At 45.0% G+C, this 22419-nt stretch overlaps 1 long non-coding RNA gene across 1 annotated transcript in view; it reads left to right on the plus strand.

Annotated features, from left to right (window-relative positions):
• Window positions 1-15304: 15304 nt before the first annotated feature.
• LOC119819636 overlaps window positions 15305-22419 on the plus strand; it is a 29443-nt gene continuing 22328 nt past the window's right edge. Inside the window, exons 1-4 of the long non-coding RNA XR_005286293.1 lie at window positions 15305-15344; window positions 15543-15679; window positions 16660-17005; window positions 17992-18170. This is a non-coding gene — a long non-coding RNA (uncharacterized LOC119819636). The remainder of the gene's footprint in view (window positions 15345-15542; window positions 15680-16659; window positions 17006-17991; window positions 18171-22419) is intronic.

Raw genomic sequence — 22419 nt, forward strand, 5'->3', positions numbered from 1 at the left:
GGCGGAGAATCAAGAGTTCAAGGCCACCCTAGGCTACACAACAAGTTGGAAGCCTGCCTAGGCTGTATGAGATCTTGCCTTTAGAGAAAGAGGTTAGAAAAAATTCCAACTCAAGGTGGATAGGCGTGCCTTAAAGATATATAAAATAAACTAATCATTAATTAATATATGTGTATATATAAGTATGTATATAAAGCCGGGCAGTGGTGGCTCATGCCTTTAATCCCAGCACTCGGGAGGCAGAGGCAGGCGGATCTCTGTGAGTTCGAGGCCAGCCTGGTCTACAAGAGCTAGTTCCAGGACAGGCTCCAAAGCCGCAGAGAAACCCTGTCTCGAAAAACCAAAAAAAAAAAAAAAAAAGTATATATATATTTGATCCATTTACATGAGATGGAAAGCAGGTTGGTGAAGAGTTTTTATTTTACAAGATGAAGCAATTCCGCAGATGGACAGTAACCATGACAAGGCCGTGGAATGCGCAGAATGCCACTGAGCCCGACACAGCAAAACGGCTAAGGTGGGAGATACTATGTTAATGTGTACTTTACATTAAAAACCAAACTGGCCCCATGTTCTGCCCGGCCTTCCACAGCCATGTTCTGTTGTTTTCTGCCTGACTTCCTGCCCTTTCTACCCATGTTGCATACTCGGTGCTCTCTTTCCCACGATCCCTCACTGCACCTAAGCCACACAGACTCTGCCTGGCACTTGGTGTAAAGTCTCGTCACTGTACTGGTTGATTTTGGCAACTTGTCTGGAAAGAGGGAATCCTAATTGAGACAATGCCTCCATCAGACTGGCCTAAGCAAGTCTGGACTGTTTTCTTGATGGATGATTGCTGTGGGAGAGCTCAGCCCACTGTGGGCAGTGCCACCCCTAGGCTGGTGATCCTGGAGGGTATAAGAGAGTGGGCTGAGCAAGCCATGGGAAGCAAGCGAGTAAGCAGCATTCCTCTATGGCCTCTGGTTTATTTAGCTCCTGCCTTCAGGCGTCTGCCTTGAGGTCCTGCCCTAACTCCCCTCAGTAATGGGGTGTGGGACCCCTTCCCTCCCTAAGTTGCTTTTGGCTGTGGTGTTTTACCACAGCAATAGAAGACTAAGAGACACCAAAGGCCTCAGGCTGCCACCACCACGGTACTGCTAGCCCTCTCCCCAAGGTGTGCTCTGGGATCAACGTGGCCCTTCACTAAGCAAACCTTGAGCAATTCTGCCCTTCCTACAGCCTTTGTGGTCAGGCAGGGTGGTGGGCAGGTACAGAGGGCCTGAAGCCGAGGTATTGTGTTTGATTCCTCCTTACTCCACACACACGATGCTAGACACAACACAGAAAGACCACAGCATATGCACACGCACACACATGTATGTACGTATATAAGTATGTATGTGTTATGCATGTATGTATTTTGGTGGGTGAGGTGTAGTATGCAACCATGATTTTGTTCTTATTTCTTTTTTTGTTTGTTTGTTATAAACTTTTTGTCTGTTTATTTATTTTTTGTTTTTTATATCACCATTAAAGTTTTTCCTCTTTCCAGCTCCCTCAGCCCCATCCACTCCTCCTCCACTGTTTTTCTTCAGATACAGTCAGGCCTGCCATGGCTATCAGCCATCCATGGTATATAAAGATGCAGTGAGAGTAAGCACCTCCTCTTTTGTAAAGGCTGGATGGGGCAATCTGGTTAGAAAAAAGGGTCCCAAAAGCAGGGAACAGAGTCAGAGACAGCCCCTGTTCCCACTGTTGGGAGTCCTACAAGAAGACGAAACTATGCAACTGTCACATGTATGCAGAGGGCATATATAGGTCAGTCCCGTGCAGGCTTCCTGGTTGTCGGTTGTCTCTGTGAGCCCCTATCGCCCAGGTTAGTTGGTTCTGTGAGTTTTCTTGTGATGTCCTTGACACCATCGACTCCTACAATCCCTCCCCCTTCCCCCCCCCCACCTTCCACAGGATTCCCCGAGACCCGCCTAATGTTTGGCAGGAGGTCTCTGCATCTCTTTCTGTCAGTGGCTGGGTGAACCATCTCTGATGACAGAAGAAATTTTCAGAATTTTGTTCATATTTCTGTTCACTCTACTGGAGAATTTCTTATCCTCCGTTTTCCTGCCCAGGTCTTCCTAGAGTCAGAGGCAGTTGCCCATGGTAACACCAACATCACCAGGAGAGGTTGTTAGTGCTCAGCACCTGGGTTCCCGGAGGACCAACCAAACTAGTATTTACGCTTTAACAAGATCCCCGAGTGACTGTGTACATATTAAAATTAGAATCTAGAAGGTTTCTCACTGCCCCTGGGACACTGGATCTACTCGCTTGTTGGCTTATTCATAGAACTACCTAGGAAGTTGCAAGGGCATTTCTGCCTTGGGTTAGACTCAGACTCGAGGCACCCATGCGCAAGTGCCTAGGCAAGGATGTTTGTTATTATGTGAGAGATTCTGATATAAAGTTAGAGTTGAAAGCCACTGAATTATAACTTAAAGGAAAACATCACAGAATCCCATGGATTACAAGGCTTAAGTTGGAAAAGGCAGAAAAAGATGATGGAATCTGAATGGTTTTTATGTCAACACAGGACAATGTTACTCTACAAGATTGTGTGTACAATTGAGAGCTCATAAAAAGTGTCCTCTCTGGCTGCTTAATTTTCTCTTATTTCCAGTCTCCTCGGCAGCTCCCCAAATCTCTATTCCCTGGAGCTCGCTCTTGGGTTTCCCACCAGACTCAGTGAGACTGCAGGGCTCACACCTGCTGTGGCTTCCTACCCTGCTAAAGCGGAAGTGCAGAGAGCCCCAGGGCGGCCTGTCCACAGATTGCCCTTTGCTGCTGATGTTGTATGGAAGTCCCCTTATACTCAGGATGCAAAAGCCGCCCACTTAGGAGTGTTGTGATCTCAGCCGTGAGCGCTGAGTTCTTCCACATAGTTCCTGCTAATCAGCTTTGTTGACTTCATGTCCTGCTCCTCAACTGAACAACTTGGGTGTCCCTACCGATTTGCCCCTTCCAGGTCTTCAGCGGTTCCCCATCTGTCCTGGAGCCCACTGGGAATTTATTCTAATCTAAAGAGCGGTTAAGAGCAGAGAGCCTCAGGAGGCTAGGGAAATGGCTAAGTCTGTTGTTGTGGGATGTTCTGTGCTTCCTGGGACAAAGAAAGTCAACAGGATGTATTTTGGTCTCTTTCACAGCAAGGAGAATAGTTTCTATGAACTGAGTCTCCTTATGCAAAGGCATATTTATTGATTGTTACACAAACGCTGTTTTTTGGGGTAAAACAATTTCTCATACCAAAGCCCCCAATCTAATCTACATGTACAGCTTTAGTCCTTACTGTGTCCTGTGTGCAGTGCCCAGTAATGCAGAATGCTACAGATGTGCCAGGACCATCTTGTGACCAGAGTCACGCACAGGCTGTGACGTTCCTTCAGAAAAACAGTCTATAAACCTCAGAAAACAATCGCTGTTTTCCACAATGATTTCTTCAAGGTCAAAGTCCTTCTAGAAAACTACTATTCATCCCGAAGTTTACCCCCAGATACAGTGAAAACGAGATACAATGATTCTGCTGATTTGTCCTCTGCAGTCTGTGAGTGCTTGGCATGGAAACACAAGAGCATAAATTTGGAGCACACCAGCAATGCCGGTGCTAGGAAGGCAGAGACAAGAGGATTCTGGGACTCCCTCACTGCCTGGCCACTCCAGCCTGTGAGCTCTGCCTGCAATGAAAGACCCTGTCTCCAAAGACAAGGTAGAAAATGGTTAGAAAGACACCAAAGCACCCACGCATGCTCACACATGCACACACAACGCAGAATGTCTCATAAGCCACGTGGATCTCTCTTCCTGGGGACATCCTTTTTTCTGGTTTTGTCTGTTACTTTGAAGCTAAACTTTGCCAGCCTGGTTGGCCTTGAACTCATAACTAACCCACTTCCCCAGGCCTGGGAATTCACGTGAGGGTTTCTTTGGTGTGGTCACAGATAAGGAGAAAGCCCCTCTGCAAGGCTGGGCAAGCATGTCTTATATCTGCCCGTACTCCTCATTTCTATCCTAGAAACCAGTTTTCTTTTTTTTTTTTTTTTACAAAGTTTAGAGGATTTTGTTAGTCAGTGTGAGAAAACTTCTTAAATGTTTAAGGTGAAACTCAATTGATTTATCAGATCTTAATTGCATTCCTGCTGTTGTCATCGCCAGAAAATGACTAGCGGCTTTTCCATTGTTATTGAAATATTCATCTTCCTTATAAATATTTTGACATTTTTTGAAGTGCCAAAAATACACAACGTGTACAGCTAGATATGAGTAAGACAGGGCTCTTATTTTAGCTTAAAGTTTCCTTCAGGTGGGGGGAGGGTGACTGAGACCGCAGAGAGTTGGGCTAAGGCAGCCATCTTTCACTGAAGTGAGACATTTCAAGGTAGGGACCAAACAACCTTACTTCCCCACGAGAAAGGCAACCCTGCTTCTGGGAATCGTTTTTGGAGTTGGAAGTTCTGACTGATAATTAAATACGTGCCATCTAGCAGTTCAATCTTTTTCTGCCTCAGAGTGTTGATTGCACCACAAGCCTAGGAAAATCTCTTCCTGCTCCCAAAGTCAGAGGTTTTGGTGTTGGCTGAAGAGTTGGCTGTGGTTGCGCTGGCTGTTCTTCCAGAAGACTTGGGTTCAATTCCTAGCATCTACTTGGTGGCTCATGACCTTCTGTAACTCTAGTCCCTGGGGATCCAGTGTCTTTTGTTGGCTTCCAAGGGTACCGCTTGCAGGCAAAATACCCATACGCATAAAATTAAAAACAAAACAAACAGAGAAACCCAAAGATTCTATGACTTATCAGAGAAATTATATATGACCAAAAGATTAAAACAGCATCTCCTATTTTGTCCTGACTCTTGATCTGACAACATGTGGAAAGCCCCAATACCTAAACGGGAAGACATGGACTCAGCACAGAGCCACCTGACACTCGGGTGCTGTCATTTTATGGCCAGGGCTCATCCTTGACCATATGTATGTATAATAGTACAGAGTTATGATCATAAAGCAGGCATAGTTTTATGTTTGCTCTGGTTCCTTGCCATCGCATAGGTTTTTTTTTAATGCTCCCATTATTGCTCATAATTGCAGTCTTACAGTCTCGGTGCTCGGGTGGTCCTCATGTGGTAGTCCAGCTCACTGCTGTTACATAGCTTAGTGACACATGCCTGCATTTGGAGCTGTAGATTGCTCTCAGTGTTTGATAACTTAAAGATTGCAGCAGCAAATATTTTAGTCCTTCTTGTTATCAAGCTTGGAGGTCACAACCTGTGCCCCAAGTCCAGATCAGCCACCCATCCTCAATGGACCAATAATAAGAGTCAAATAAAACATAAAAAGCAGGAAGCAAACCCAGCGGTGGTGGCACATGCCTTTAATCCCCGGACTCGGGATGCAGAGGCAGGCGGGTCTCTGTGAGTTCGAGAACAAACTGGTCTACAAAGCGAGTTTCAGGACAGCTGGGGCTCTAACATAGAAAAACACTGTCTCAAAAAAACAAAGCAAACCACCACCAACAACAACAAAAATCAGGAAACAGAGATTTATTCCATGTGGCCACATTACAAAGAGGGAGAGAGAGACCCAGTGACGCCCTATTGAAGTATATGGATATTTGGGGTCTTGGAGTAAGACCAAAGTTTAAGTAGGGGGCCAAGAATGTACAGTCAGAGTGGTCCCAGCCACCGTGTGGCCCCATCCACTATGGACCTGTTCTTATCTGGGCTTCAGACTCGTCTGAAAGGTGGTCCCACAGGTTGTAAGAGCTGTGTAAAATCTCTTCAGGAGACAAGATACAACTGTCTAGTGCCTTTTTCTTCTCAGAACATGAGATGTCTCTGGAAATTCCCATTTGGGGCTGGGATGGGGGTGGGGTTTTGTTTTAACAATCTGAACAATCGACAGATGCCAGCGTCTCTTCAGAATATCTTCATTTCCACCAGCCTGTTACATCTGGACCTTTCTTTTGAATGACTAAGAAATAATTTGTTTTTTCTAAGAAGAATTTTCTAATGTAATTCCTGGACTAAAGGAAAGAGGTTCTTCCCAAGATCTAATGAAGGCTTTCCGGAAAGCGTACCCTGACTGACAAGGCTATGTCAGAGTAACCGATTAACCAGCTCCCTCCCCAACCAAGTGTAGGACGGAATGACACCTAAGGGCTTGTTTTACACTTCTTTGATGACTAGAAATCGTGGACGTTTTCTATCCGTGACCGCATTGTCTCTTCTGTGAACGGTCTAGCTGTACCCTTTCCCTAAGCGGACTGTGTAACCCTCGATGACGCTGCGCTGGCCGGGGCTCTCTTCTGTAACCAGGGTGATGGTAGTCCCGCCTCCAAACAGGACCAAATGATACTGGAGCGCCTTCAAAATGGTACTAGTTGTAGCATGAGAATATTAATGAGTTTCATTTGAATTTATGATTTCCTCTGATATCCATATAAATGCGAATGTATCTTTGAAAACCTGAGGAGAGCTAGCTTTTCAGTCAGCGTAGATGTGATTCCCGTGGGCTGTCAGCTTTGACTGGGCGTCTTTCTCTATGCGTGGCTTCAGTTTCTGTACTAGTCTTGCACGTGTGTACTGACATGTACGTACGTGTAAGCCTATGAGCACGTAGTTCTCACGAGACCAGAAACGGCATCTATGCCCGAAGGAGCATACTTTACTGAAGAACTGTCTACTGAAGAACTGTCCAACTAAGTGGTTCAGGATAAACAAAACCAAGCGACCCCAAAGGCATGCATACTTGCATTCAGAAATCTCAAACCAACACCAAACCACACACACATCACAAACATGCAAACCACCAAAACCCATGCATGTTTCAAGCCAAAGAGAAGAAACTAACCTACAGAGAATGTTCTTTACAGTAGGTTTTTGCACACATCTTGGGCCAAGAGGTGGAAAACCAAATAGATGGGCTCCAATAACTTGCCTTTGAGAGTGTGCAAACTAAGTCCCCAATACCGTGGGTGCAAGGGAATGAACGGCTGTTAGTATGTTCAAGACCAAAGTTAATCTCCCCTCCGGTGAGTGAACGGAAAGGGATTAAGAACAGTGAAGCAAGAATAATTCCAATAAAGGGAGCTGATGAAGCTTGCCACCCAGACGAGGATCGGAAACTATTTCAACTGGATAAGGCAGTGTGTGTTTTGGCTCTGACAGAACAGAAGTTGAACTTTGGAGTAGTGATCAAGGACTTGGTCTCAAAGCATTTGCAAACAGTGCGGGTAAAGAGAGCAGATGCCGACGTTATTGCCAATGGGAATCGCAACGTGAGAGTCGGAGTGCCAGGCGAAGAGAAACCACAGGGGATTTTTGTGGAAATCTCGACACTGAAAATGATTTATGGCTGATTTAAGAAGGAGACAAGGAAAATACAGCTACAGGGTTGTAGCATCTGAGGACTGCGGACAAAGGAAAGAGCTGGCCACGGAGCTCCGGCCTTCTGGAGATCGGGATCCTCCACTTACAGGCGGCCACCAGAATACTTGTCTGAATAAGTCTGTGCTTCTTCTCTGGCTTCTAAGAATAGTTACCTGCTTTCCTCTCCTCTTGCTGCCTGTTTAGGCAAAAAAAAAAAAACAAAAACAAAACAAAAAAAAAACCAAAAACCCACCAGTAGCCAGTGGTGGTAGAGCATACTTTAATCCCAAAACTAGGGAGACAGAGGCAGGCATCTCTAAATTCAACGCCAGTCTGGTCTAAGGCATGAGTTCCAGGACAGCCAGGGCTACACAGAGAAACCCTCTCTCAAACAAACAAACAACAATAAATCATCAGCCCTTAATTGGCAGGAACTCATCCAAAGTGACTTACAGGGACCCTTATTTCTTCTTAGGGAATCAGGGGACCTTGAAGGCAGCTTTCAGCTCAAAGACAGGGAGGCCCTGTGTTACCATTTTACGTTAGAAATGTAAAGGTTGGAGGATTTAGAGGACACGGGTGACTCTTGCAAAAATATGAGAGAAGGTATCCAGGGATGCTAAGTGAGGTAGGAAAGATGTGCTCATTCTTTGGGGTCACCTAAGTTACTGCCTCCCTCCAAGCACAGAGCGAACAATCCCCCCAGCCCTCCCCCTTCCTCTAGCCCCCCATCCCCAGAAATAAGAATGGCTGAAGCTATCTCGTAGGGGCTTCATGTTGTTTTAGGGTTGGTTTGTTGGTTTGTTTTGTTTTTATGGTCGGTTGGTTTGATCTTTGGAGAGAGAATCTCATGAAACTGAGCTGGTCTCAAACTCACCGAGTAGCTGAGGCAGACCTTAGCCTCAGACTCACTGGGTAGCTGAGGCTGACCTTGAGCTTCTGATCCCCAGTCTCTACCTCCAAAGCACCCTGAGTTTTGAAATGAGAAACAGACATATTCAATTAAGAATTGTAGGGTTTTCATGGGATGGAGACAAACTATAGGAATATTGGCTAGTTCTTACAGCTTCAAGATCTCCACAGGAAATGGGACTCATCTGAGAGAAAATGACAAACAGCAACAAGAGTGCCACCAAAGAAAACAATAGACTTTAGTATCTATCCAGTAACAATTCTCATCGACTAGCAAGGAAAACAGGTGCAATGAGGAAAACAAGACTGGACTTTTGTGCCTAGGAATCTGTGCCAATTAAGCCAACCAGTGGTCACTGTTATGCTCCGTCAGGAAAACGAGCTTTCAGCTCCACCAGCAGAAGATGTTCCCTTCCTGTAGCGTCTTGTACACAGCACACTCTTTGTTATTTTTCTCGTTGCAATGAGCAAATATCTTACAAGACACAACTGAAGGGAGCAGGTGTATTTTGGTTTAGTTCGAGGAGACGCAGTCATCATGATGGGGGAGGCATGGCAACTGATGGGAGAGAAAAGCCGGTCACATGCTTTCATCTGTCAGGAAGCAGGGGATGAGCAGGAAGTGATGCCAGGCTATCAAACCTCAAGACCTGCCCCTAGTGATCCACTTCCTCCAGCAAGGCTCCACTCTTTCAAAGGGCACCATCAGCTGGGTACCAAGTGTGCAAATACACGGCCATGGAAGTCACTTCACATTCAAACCACAACGAACACTGATTGTGCATTTCCTGCATTGTTTTGTGATGGAGTGCTTGTCTGTCTGTCTTGCTGGATTACCAGCTCCATGGGGGTCACCATATTTTATCATCATATTTCCAGCCTTAATACAGCATCTAGAACTACACAGGCCACTACAGGAGCCACCAACCAGCTCAATAGACTTTTGTGTTTGTTTTAGTTTTATTTCTGTTGCTGTGATAAAAGACTTTGACCAAAAGCAAATTGGGGAGGAAAGGGTCCCAGTCCAACACTGATGGAAATCAGGGCTGGAACTCAAGGCAGGAACTTGAAGAAGAAACCAGGAAGAATGCTGCTGGTTGGCTCAATCTTTGGCTCATGCTCAGCTAACTTTTTTATAGCCCAGGACCACTGCCTGAGGGACAGTGCTGCCCACAGCGGACCGCAATCTCCTACATCAATTAATAACCAAGACTGTCTCTGAGACCTCTTCACAGGCCAACCTGTTGGAGGCAATTCCTCAACCAAGGTGTATCGTGTTGACAATTAGGACTTGATGAGGATAGTAATCACATGTGAAAATGGCAGTAGTTTAGCTGTACTAGATATTTTTCCTGTAGTTATGGCAAACACCTGATAGAGACAACTGAGGAAAAGAAGGGCTTAATTTGGCTCACATTTTAAGGTCCAGTGGCAGCAAGAGGGCAAGGCAGCTTGTCACATTGTATCTGTGACCAGGAAGAGAGAGACCTATGCATATGGTCATCTAGCTTTTCCATTTGCCATGTTTGGTCCACCTGGGGCCTTAGTCCGTGGGGGGTGGTGCCAAGAACATTCATGGTGAAAACCCAAAGCCCAAAGTCTCTTCTGAGACTCAAGACAGTCTTTTTTTATCTGTGTGGTTTTAGGGGGAAAAAAACCCCAGGCCAATTATATGCCAATGTTATAGTTTGTAAATGAAGGGTCCCCCCAAAAGACTTAGTCTCCATTCCTTAGACCCAATCCTTGCTAAGTAGATGTGTCCTGAGGGCTCCCGGTTGTGTGTTATCATTGCTTATTAATATCTACACTATCTACAATCCATATAAGTGGACACTTATAGACTTGATCTTTTTAAAATATCTATCAGATCTAAGGCTTTCTAATAAGTGATATGCTTAAGATATTAAAGTAGCCAGGTGGTGGTGGCTCACCCCTTTAATCCCAGCCCTCAGGAGACAGAGGCAGGCAGATTTCTGTGAGTTTGAGGTCAGCCTGATCTACAGAGCGAGTGCCAGGACAGCCAGAGCTGTTACACAGACAAACTCTGTCTCAAAAAGCAAACAACAACAACAACAAAACAGCAAGCAAACAAACAAAAAGATATTAAAATAAAAGTCCAGAAGAGGCAGCAGGCACTCACTCCGATTTTGAGACTCGAATAAAGCCAGATTTACCTGCAGCACAAGTTGATGTTCAGCTTGCTTCCATGTTTTAAACATTTTGATATATAACATTTTATCAATGTTGTGTTTTAAATAATTGTATATATATATGAATATATATGAATAAGCAATTAATGGACAGATTCACAATATGATGGCATTGTAGGAGGTGATGGAAACAGAGGTGGGGCCTAGTGAAGGAAATAGGGCACTGGGGACACTCCCTGGAAAGCTATGCCATGCTCCCTAGAGCCCCAGCTCTCTCTCCTTCATGTCGACCATGCAATAAGCAGCATGCCCACTATGCCCCCCCCACTAAGATGCTATGTGTCACTGGAGGAACTGAAAAAATAGGCCAAGTGACCCCTGCTGAGACTTCTGAAACCATATGTCAAAATAAATCTGTTCTCTGTTAGATTATTTCTGTCTGGACTGTCGTATAGCTCAGTAGTAAAGCATTTGCCTAGCATGTGCAAGTTTGGGTATATGCACTTAGCATGTGTACTGGGTCTCACCATCTTGTTCCGGCTTTAACGTTCCTATGCAAAGATGATACCTTCCCGGTCAGCAGCTTTGCTGTTGCTGGCATTGTTGGAGATTTTTATCTGAAATTGCTACTGGCCGTTTGTATCTGCTGTTCCCTCCTTGGGAAGGCTTTTCCTTCCGTCTTTGGCCAAGTTGAAAACAAAGCGCGTCTCAGTTCTCTTTAGCTCTCAGATCTGACATCTCTTGCTCAGGAGAGCCTTCACCTGCTCACCCCTGAATGAACCACCCTTACCCATTCTTTCCTGAGCTTTATTTTATCGCCTTCCTAGCATTGACCGCAACTTAACTGGTTTTGCTAAATTGCCTTTCATTGGTTTTCATCTCTCTGCAAAGCTAGCAAGAATTTAACTTTTGTGAGTGTGGCAGGCACGTGTGACTGTTGGTAGAGTTTTGTGTGAATTCATACACTCACTTCAACCCTCACTCCCCTTGGAGAGACAAAGACACTAAGATGCAGGTGCAGAGATGTGGAGAGATTAAGGGGCCAGTCAAAGCCCCCACATTGTTTGGGGAGAGTCTGCGTTCAAAGTGGTGGGGGGGTGTATGCCAGAGTTGACCGTAAAAGCTCCAGATCCTAGGCCCCAAGCTTAGTTAGTCACAATCCTGGTTGACATTTATCAAAATCTTTCCATACTAAACCATCACACAGTGGGTGAAGCAGGACAATTGCAAGTTCAAGACCAGCCTGGGCTACCTAGGGAGACTCTGTAATGGCTCATTTTGATGGTCAACAAGATTTAGAACCGCCTGGGAGACAAACTTCTGGCCTGTTTCTAAGAGTGTTTCCAGAGAGGTGTATCTGAGAAGATTTACCCTGATTGTGGGCAGTACCATCCCGTAGGCAGGGGTCACAGAGACTGCGAGTTGAGGACGTCCATTCACAGCACCCTGCCAAGGGACCAGTCGGGACCAGCTGCCTTCCGCTCCCGCTGCTACAGCCAGAGCAGCTCTTGCTGCCACTCCCTCCGTCCCTGTGGACTGAACCCTCCAACCGAGTCATACCTAACCCTTCCTTGGTTACGTCGCTTTAAAAGAAAGTCTGGAATACAGATCCTGTCTCCAAACACAAGACTCTTCCTGGGGTGCTGCATCTGCCAGGAGTTATCACTGTTCTTACAATAGCCTCCCGAAGCAGGGACTGCTGTTATCCTCCTTTGATCAGTGCGAACTGAGACCTAGGGAAATTAAGAAACCGTCTGAAGTGCTCCTGGCCAAACAAAATGGCAGAATGATGCTCTGGATCCGGCTTTTTATCCAGGAGAATTCTGCCGCTGTTATACGTCACACTTTCTCAGGTCTGAGACCATGTGTAGCGTTCCCTCAAACAGAAATAATCCCCTGTGATCTCTGAGGGGTATGCTGACGGGCTCAAGGATATGACTTCCTCCTGAACTGGGAAACGGCTGCCCCCACCCTGTGTCCTGCTGTCCGCTCCAGCCTGGCTTCGTTTGGGACCTCCCAAATTGAGACATTTCACTTAACATTGTCCTTTCTCTGTGGAAAATCTGGGAAGCACCAATATTAGAGAAATGAAGCAGCATCCACCCAGTTGAACAATGGGTCAGAGGAGAAATCAAAAGAGAAATATGGGACTGTTCGGAGATGAACGAAAACAAAAACTCAGAGGATATGATATATAGATAGGTAAAGCCTTGTATGTTTGGAGCCCAGAGCTACCTGTCTTTTTCCTACTCCCGCCTCTGGTCAGTTTGCTTTTTAAAAAAACGACATCAGCTCTATTTACTGAAGTCCAATTCTGGGTGGGGCAGAGGTTTGAAGACAGCCACAGCCTGGTAGGAATTAGCTTGGCAATGGAGTAGGTGGACTAACGGTTACAGACATTGGCTGAGGACATAGTGAAGATTCTAGCCAGCAAGACCTAAACCTTGCCCTTCTGGCCAGGCACTGCCTGCTCCTGTCTTTTACCCTGCTGTCCCCCAGCTCTCTTTGGAGACTCGCCTTTCTTTCTGACTCACTTACATCACTTTTATTGTTTATATAGCCACTGCCACATGATCCGTTTTGCAGATTTTGTACAATTGATGTTTGAACCCCATTGACTGGAATCCGGAATTAACCCCACCCCCACCAGGCCTGTGTTCCCCAGACAGTGAGCACTGGGGATACAGGGGGCAGTTGCAACATTAGCCTGAGGGAGGCTGAAGCAGACCATCATTGGCTCTCACCCCAACCCTGTTCCTCTGCTCATGCCTTCCCAGCCACACAGGAATGCTTCTTTTTTTTTTTTTTCCTTCAGTTTTCTCACTACTTTGCTACATCTCCACCAGCCCCAATACTGCAAATAGATGTCTTCTGGCTTCATTCCTGTTGTTTCCAGAGCTGGGGAATGTTGTTTCAAAATTCTTCTTATCCAAATTCGTATTAGCAATTCTTAGACTAATGCCTGCACATAATAGGTGTGAATACACGTGACAACAAACCCAGAGTAGCACGAGAGGGGGGGGGATGAAGCTCAGTTAGTAGGCTGCTGGCCTAGCATGCACCAGGTCCTGGGCTCAACGCCCACCATGGCATGGCAGTGCATACCTGTAATTCCCGTGCTTGGGAGACAGAAACAAAAGGATCAATAGTCCAAGGCTTTATCAAGAGTTTGAAGTCAATCTGGGCTAATGAAGATTCCAGCTAAAAAGAAAATATTAGCATATGAAAAAAGAAAATAAGAAAAATCAATATTTTTTTAATTATTTATTTTATTTTATTGGTGTTTTAGCCTATAAGTATATCTGTGTGAGGGTGCTGGATCCTGAAGTTACAAACATGTATAAGCTGCCATGTGGGTGCGGGGAACTGAACCCGGGTCTTCTAGAAGAGCAGTCAGTGCTCTTAACCACTGAGCCATCTGATCATTTTAAAGGAGGAAAGATCACTAGACTGTTTTGCAGAAATAACATGGCTGTAGGACGTGTAGGGGTTTGAGTGCCCATTTCTTCCCACACTGCAGGGTCATCATCTCTTAGGACAAAATCTCAATCTACACTAGACTAATAACAATGACTATAGGCTGCTCGGTCAATCTCTGGATGATACAGAGGATGGCTTTATGATGTTACTGTTATTGTGTGTATGATGGGGCTGGGGCTGGGGCATGTGCACGCCATCACGTCCATGTGGAGATCAAAGGCCAGCTTTGTGGTGCCGGCTCTCTCCTTTATGTAGGTTCCAGGAATGGAACTCGGGTCACCAGGCTTGCATACCGGGTCATTTGCATGCTGAACCGTCTCCCCAGCTCAGGAAGAGGATTTCTATCAAGACTCTTCTCTGACATGGTTTCTGAGAGGGCTGGAGGGATGGCTCAGTAGCTAAGAGCACTGGCTGCTCTTACGGAAGACCTGGGCTCACCCACACGGTGATTCACAACCATCTGCATCTCCAGTTCCAGGGCAGCTGACATCCTTTCCTGAACCCTGTGGCCACTTGCATGCATACAGTGAACACGTACACATGCAGGAAAACATTCACAACACATAAAATAGAATGAAAACATCTTTAAAATTGTTTTATGAGACAAGGTATAAATGAGCTTGGGTGAATGCACTATAAATATTACCAGGAAAATTTCCTAGAGAGGAAACGACATTAGTGTCTCTCCTGCACACTTATCTCTGAAGATGAGTACCCCTGCCTGGTCCATTCTCAGTGGAGGAGGTAGTGAGTTGGAGCTAATGGGTGGGGAAGGCTTTGCACATGGAATGGGAGTATAAGAGAGTGACTATGTGACTGTGTGGTTTCTGTTTCTGTCGTCCATTTCTTTCCAAATGCTCGGGGAAAAAAATCCATTTATAATTCCATCCTGTGGCTGCTGCCGTTGCATTTTCTTCTCATTGTACATTTAAATTCCATGAACTGTCCAGTTCGTGTGGACATGCATAATAAGTGGCCCCAGATCTGATTCTAAATGGAAGCCAGAGCCAGGGACCAGACTCTAGGAAACCATAATTACCCCAAGAGCAGAACTGCATTTGCTGGGAGGGCTTTTATCAGTCTGTGGAGACCCAGATGTACATCACAGGCATTAGAAGAAAAAGGATTTATAAAACACATTTCTCCTCTTCCCTGGCAGGCGGAAACCCTCCTTTTTGCAAAAAGACTTCGTGTGCCAGTGCATCCCAACCCTTAAGGGAAAGGAAGAAAATTATATCAGAAATCTATGCATGCTAAAATAATATTCACTCAAAATGGGGAATGATTGATTCTTTCCATATGTTCTTATCCTATTTCAATTTAAATTAATTTTGCAGAAGCCATTAACCATCCCTGTAAAATTTTTCTAGATTTTCTCCTGACGCTGGCTTTGGCACACCTACAGTCGGTAAGCATCTTTACGGTTAATCTGTCGAACCAAAATTAATTTCAGCACAAAAGCAAAATGGTCCTCGAGAGGGCTTCCTCATATGCCTGGCTGGCTTTCACCAGGGACAGAGAACGCAGCCGACAGGGTGATGGAAACATTGTAGGGGATCCCTTCCAAATTCTTGCATTATGCTTTTTCTTTCTTCCTAATTTGCAGGTGCAAAAATTCCATTTGTAATTTTTTAATTCCAACGGCGATGGGTGTCTTGGGGTCTCGGAATTCAGCACAAGTGGCCAGCTGGGACGTGTTATTCCGCTCTCGAGTCGTGTCAGGGGCAGATGGAGGACAAGCAGGTCAAAGTTGACCCCCCCCTCCGTGTCCCTCTTTCCCTTTTCTGGGCGGGTGTGTGACTACCGGGCTGAGTTAGTCATCTCCAAAACCACACTGCCATACACCAGGAAAAAGGCTTGGTGCCTAATTCATATTCCCAGGCACCTTACCTGGCTTCTTTTATGCCACAGAGTAAGAAGCGCCAAGCGCACCCTCTGTTTTGTGCTATGCCTGCTGGGCGCTTTGCTTGCGACCTCTCTGCTCTTAATAGATGTTCCCAATAGCCGAGTTATGAAATCAGCGGAGGTATTCATGGACAGATGAACGGATAGACTGTGAGATATGGAGATACCCATAAGGAAGCACAGCACGACATCATCTGCAGGGACGTAGATCAGACTGGAAATCATGTTAAATGAAACAAGCCAGACTCAGGATAACAGATTTTACACGTTCTCTCCACATCTGGATTAAAAGGCAATCGAGACATGGCAGAAGGATAAGGAAAGGACCAGGAAGAAGAGACAGGAGGGGAAGGGAGAATGTGGGTGCATGTAATGAAAACATGACAGATATGTATTAAAATGTCATAACAGAGCTCATTATTTGGTACAATGAATACACAATAGTTTTTTTATATATATATAAAAGATTTGACGTGCCAGATGTGGTACCTGTAACCATAGCACTCAGGATTGGAGGCCAAGGAATTAGGAGTTTAAGGCCAGCCTGGGCTACATGAGACCCTATCTCAAGGAATTAAAAAAAAAGATTAATTAATAGCCTTTAAAGCACCTATTTTCCAGTAAGGGTTCAGTTCGTGCTAATTAATTAATTAAAACATGAATACCACTATGGGACGAAGCACTCTTTCAGTTGTACAATGTCGCCTAGATATGTGAAAACTTCTCATCTGTCCTCTGCTGTATGGCTTTGAAGCTGGGGACATCACAAAGTTGCAGGGTTTAGAATTTAGACATCTCTCTCTTTGTTTCCTTAAAAGCAGCTTCATTTATCAAAGAAATACTTTCTGAGCATCATTCTGCCTTCGCTGCTAGACTGGCCCTGGATGGATGAAGATAAATGAAATCTCCCCAGCTTTACTGAGAATCAGAAAAACAAGAGGTTGGATTCCACTGGGATCCTCACTTTTGGGGCTTATTCTTCTCGGGTTGATGCTGATGGTTCAAAAAAAGCAAGGAAAGAAAGAAGCCGTGTACTTGGCCAGTGGGTCAAGTGAAGTTCTTCTTGAGACCTCTATATAGCTCAGTGTACAACCCCTTGGCAGCCTCCGTCTACTCAAGAGGAAACAGATGGCGGGACACCTGTTTCCTGTAGCTGCCCCAGAGGTAAAATTTCAGTCTATCAATCTCGTTTACAAGTAGAGAAAATCAGCCAGGTTATTTACTCTACCCAGTCATGTGACCAGTGGTTGCAGCTATTTTAGAGGATATAAATAAAAATAAGAAAGTATTCCAAGAGATATATGCCACTATAGGACACAACACCCTTCCTCCAAGGCAGAGGGGCGGGGTGTGCAAGGCAGAGTGTGCAAGGCAGAGGGGCGGGGTGTGCAAGGCAGAGGCAGGGTGTGCAAGGCAGAGGGGCAGGGTGTGCAAGGCAGAGGGGTGGGGTGTGCAAGGCAGAGTGTGCAAAGCAGAGGGGCGGGGTGTGCAAGGCAGAGGGGTGGGGTGTGCAAGGCAGAGGCGGGTGTGCTCATTTGCTTACTCAAGGAAAATCTATTTAGGAACCAGGGGCTTTGAGCAGTTTCACTGAGGGCTGGGTTTTCTCCTTGAGAGAATCATGACGGTGGAAAACATCTATGGAGCACCTACTCTAGACCAGCCACTATTGATCGCTCTACTAATGTCATATCAAGTTATGTTTCCATTACTAAAAAGAAAGGGGAAGTCTTTGATCAGTCAGGTGCGACAGCTCAGAGAACTATTACACACAGAGAGAATCAATGTCATGAAGAATCAGCCCCAGGGGTGGCAATCCAATCACGGGGATGAAGGTGGGGATGGGAGTGAGGTTGGGCAGTGGATAGCTGTTCCCAGAGAGTGGCAGCAGGCTTCACAGAGGCATCCTAGTATTTAAGAAGAAAGATTTAAAAGAGGTTGCCACCAGACAGGTAGGAATATGGATGGTAGAAACTGACGGTACCGAGTCTAAGGACTGCAGGAGCTGGCAAACCCCTACCGCCCTCATCTTGACTGAGAAGCCTGATTTTCCTCTCATAAGGGCACCCAGGCCTCAGAATGTTTAGTCACAGTGTTCTCGGGCCTGATCATACTTCCCTTCATGAAGGAAGAGTTTCCATTCTGCTCTGCAGTCTGTTCGAGTGAGCGGCCAGTCTTTACATAGATCCGTGTTGAAACCTGGCTTGTTTTGTAAGGACGGGATCCAGGAGGGACTCACCGCTACGCATGGATTCCTTCGATGTCCTGGTTCTGGAGGTGATGTAAAGGTGATGGATGGTACTTTCTTCTCTCAGTTGGAAGGACTTAGAAGGTGATGTTGGTTAGATGGTGTTAAACTTTGAGTCTGAATTGTGGCCCTACGCTTGAGTTCCGAATGCTCACTACTGGGTCCCTGGCTTGTGGCAGGCACTATTGTAAAGGCTATAGAGGCTTTGGAGTGGGGAGGACTGGCCGAATATCACAAGGGACAGGACTCTGAAGGTTATAGTTGCTTCTGCTTCCGGTCTGTGGTCAGCCCCCTACTCTGTTACTTTGTGAGGAGTCTCTAACACATGCTTCTGCCACCAGAGAGCCGCTCCTTCAGTGCCCCTGCCCACATTGCCTTCTTCCCATAACAGACAGACTTTCCCCCAAACCTATGAGCCAGAAGGACTCCTTCCTCCCTAAGTTGCTCCTATCGGGTTATTTGTCTGGTTATTTTCATGGCAGCGACACAAAATAGCACAGATATGAAACTGTGGAGCCAAATAATCATAGGCTGGCACCTCAGGCTCCACCCCCACCCCGTGACTAGCGGGTGATTTTTTTTTTTTTTTGATAGGCTCTTCACACCAGTCTGAATTGTGGGGTGGAACCCAGCTGTAAAATGTGGGATACCTCTCTAAGTTTGGAGCCCACTAAGGAAAAGGCGGGCATTTTTAGCCTTCTATTCACTGAGTAAACAGGGGCCACTCGCTGGTCACACCCTCCCCACACCCCAGCCTTAAGATCGTGTTTACCTCCATTACCTGATGAGTGTGGAAGCCTTAGGCACTTCTGACAGGAAATGACCTATGCGGGCTCCCCTGCATGCATTTTGGAGGCTTGTGATTGTGTTGAAGGAAGCCGCTTGTTGATTCCAGCTGCTTAGCCCGGAAATAATCACACAGAAACTATTATTTAAATCACTGCTTGCCCCATTAGCTCTAGCTTCTTATTGGCTAACTCTTATATCTTAATTTAACCCATCTCCATTAATCTGTGTATCGCAATGTGACTGTGGCAGTTTCTCTATTTATCAATGGTAATCACAGCATACAGAGGGAAATCCCACATCACCCCCCTTTTCTGTTTAAATAAAAAATGAACATTTTAACTTCAACGTAGTAAAATTACATAAAAGAATTATCAAACAAGATTACAGTTTATCTATTTTATCTTTTATCATAACTAAGGAAAACTATATTATTACAATCTAGTCTTCAAATACCCTTTTTCTGAAGTAGCTGAGCTTACAGACAGATAGGAGGCCAGAGTTCTGAATCTGCAATAATAATAGTATTAAGAGTGTTTTTATATGCTAAGTACCATTCCAAGAACTGTTTTAACTATTTACTCTTTTTTTAAGATTTATTTTCTTTTTAATCATGTGTATATGTGTGTATGTATGTGTGTGTGTGAGTATATGCCATACTTGTATAGGTGCCTAAGTAGAACAGAGGCATCCGGTCCTCTGAAGCCAGAGTCACAGGTTGTTGTGAACCATGTGACATGGGTGCTGGGAACTGAACTCAGGTCTTCTGGAAGCCACTGAGCCATCTCTCCAGCGCCCTAACTTATTAACTCTTACGGTGATCCTATGAGGTGAATAACGTTTTCTTATTTTGTTTACAGTGCTGGGCACTGAACCCAGGGCCCACTAACCAACTGCTTTCCCCCTGAGACATAGAGAAAAGTGGCTGCCACTGGGTCAGAGCCAATGTCTCTACCTACACTGTGTGCTCAGCCCTTACACCATGAACTGGTCTCCATTCCATAAGACATATTCTTTTAAAACTCTTATAACAATAATGCTTTGTGTTCTAATTATAAAGCTAAGTCGTGGTTGGAATTTTTCTAAACAGAGAAAGGAGTAAAGAAGTGAAAATTATTTGTATTTTTTTATCAGCTGGTGATAATGTTTATTAACATTTGGGTCTATTTCCTTTAAGAAGCTAAATTGCATATATAATTCTTTCCAAGAAGCATAACACCACATGTGACTTTTAAAAATTAATGCTACAATTTGAACATTTCCCCATGTTACTAAATATTCTTAAAACCAGAGATTTCAAAGCCTGCAAATATTCCAGTTATTCGGAGGTAGCATAATTTATTCTAAAAAATCCCACAATGCTGGGCCATCGGGTTGTTCCCAACATTCCTGGGGCTTGTGTGGGGAGCCTGGAGGGTTCCGTAGCTGGGCTTCCTCAGGACGCAGCCAGGAATCTACATCTCTCCCTTGTGTAGGAACAGCTTTGGCCATGGATGAGAGATGAGCATTAAGAAAGGTTTGAGTATCCAGATTCCCAGTGAAATTTCAGAATCCCATTTGATTTTTTTTAATGGCATGACGTTCTCTGTCTCTATAAAAATGACATATATCTTACCAAAAAAGTACAAAATAAAAATGTTCAAGGGTCTGGGGAGATGGCTTACATGCACCATGAACATGTACAACACACACACACATGCACACACACACTCACACTCTCAGACACACACACACACACACACACACACACATACAATTTGTTGTTCAGCCCCAAAATAATCACACAGAAACTGTATTAATTAAATCACTGCTTGGCCCATTAGCTCTAGCTTCTTATTTGCTAACTCTTACATATTAATTTAACCCATTTCTATTAATCTGTGTATCACCATAAGGCCATGCCCTACCAGCACATCTGTCTCCAGCAGTGGCTCCATGGCTTCTCTCTGCCTCTGCCTCCTTTGTCCCAGCATTCAGTTTAGTTCCCCCACCACCCCGCCTACCTAAGTTCTGCACTACCAACAGGCCAAGGCAGTTACTTTATTTACCAATGGTATTCACAGCATACAGAGGGGAATCCCACATCACATACACACACACACACATACACACACGTATACACACACACACACACTCGAACATGCCACGCACATATCTACACAAAAAGATAAAAGAAGTAAAAAGAGTAAGCAAGCTGGATGTGGTGGCACAGAACTGCAATCCTGGCAGTGGGGAAACTGAGGCAGAATGGCTAGGCATTCACAGTCAGAATGGGTACATCATGAGGCCCTATCTCCAAAAACTAAAGGAGGAGAAAAAGGAAGAAGAGAAAGAAAAGCATGAGGAAGAAGAAGAAGGGACAAAACAAAAACTTGACGTACCACCATCACCAAAACAAACAATAAGCAAATGGTAAAACCGTAACTCCTACCACGCGGTCCTAACTTCCCACAGTGCACACTATCTTGGTTTTGCTGCTTGATCAACAACATATACCACATGCATTCTCCTGCTAGTAAATGTAGGTCATCCTTCCAAAAGTAAATGTTGGCTGATCTCTGCCCAAGCCCAACAACCACTTTGAACTCATGTTCACATGACGCAAAGCACTTTCCATCCTCTGTTCTCCCCCACCCACCACCCACCACCCACCAGAATCTGCCTTCTGCCTAGGAAGAGGACTGCATATCCCTGGAGCAAACACAAATGATTTTATAGGGAAGTGGCCTAAAGCAGTGCTTCCTAAGAAGGGCATATGTGCTAACAGGGAAATAATCTGAGCATTTTACAAATGGAAATATTTTATCTTTTATTAAAAGGCATTTTCTTCTCTCCTTCCTTCCCTTTCTTTCTTGTGGTGTGTTTGTGTGTGTGTGTGTGTGTGTGTGTGTGTGTGTGTGCCTGGAACAGGAGTTACAGACAGTTGTGAGCTGCCATGTAGATGCTGGGAACTGAACCTGGGTTCCTTCGAGAACAACAAGTGCTCTTGACCACTGAGACATCTTCCTGGCACATCTTCACTTAACTTTTAGGGCAGCCTGAAGATTCAGTCTTTTCCAGGCCCTCAGTCTGGTAAACAAAGGGTGTCTTGAGTTAGCTATGCCAGAGATGTTCCCCGTGATTACAGCTCTGCCTCTCAGAAGGCCAGCTGTGGGCACGTGAAATCTTGTCTCCAAACCACAGGATACAAGGGCACTTCTTGCTTTGGAGGATGTCCTTCTACTTTCTATCTACTTCATCCCTAACTTTTCACAAAGGAGAATCACAGACTAATCCCAAGTTCATTTTATTTACTTATTAATTTTAATTAATTATTTTTTAATTAATTAATAATTTTTTTTAAAAAAGAGCTACAAGTGTCTGTGAGCCCCTTGATGTGGTTATGAGACTTGAACTCTAGTCCTCAGCAGCGGCTGTGTGTGACCTTATCGGGCCTCATCTTAGTCCTTGAAGAGTTTTTTGTTTCATTTCGGTTTTTTGGTTTGTTTATTTGTTTGTTTTTTGGGTTGTTTTGTTTTGTTTGAGACAGGATTTCTCTGTACCAGCC

Source organism: Arvicola amphibius, chromosome 7 (assembly GCF_903992535.2).
Source record: "Arvicola amphibius chromosome 7, mArvAmp1.2, whole genome shotgun sequence".
NCBI lineage: Eukaryota > Metazoa > Chordata > Mammalia > Rodentia > Cricetidae > Arvicola > Arvicola amphibius.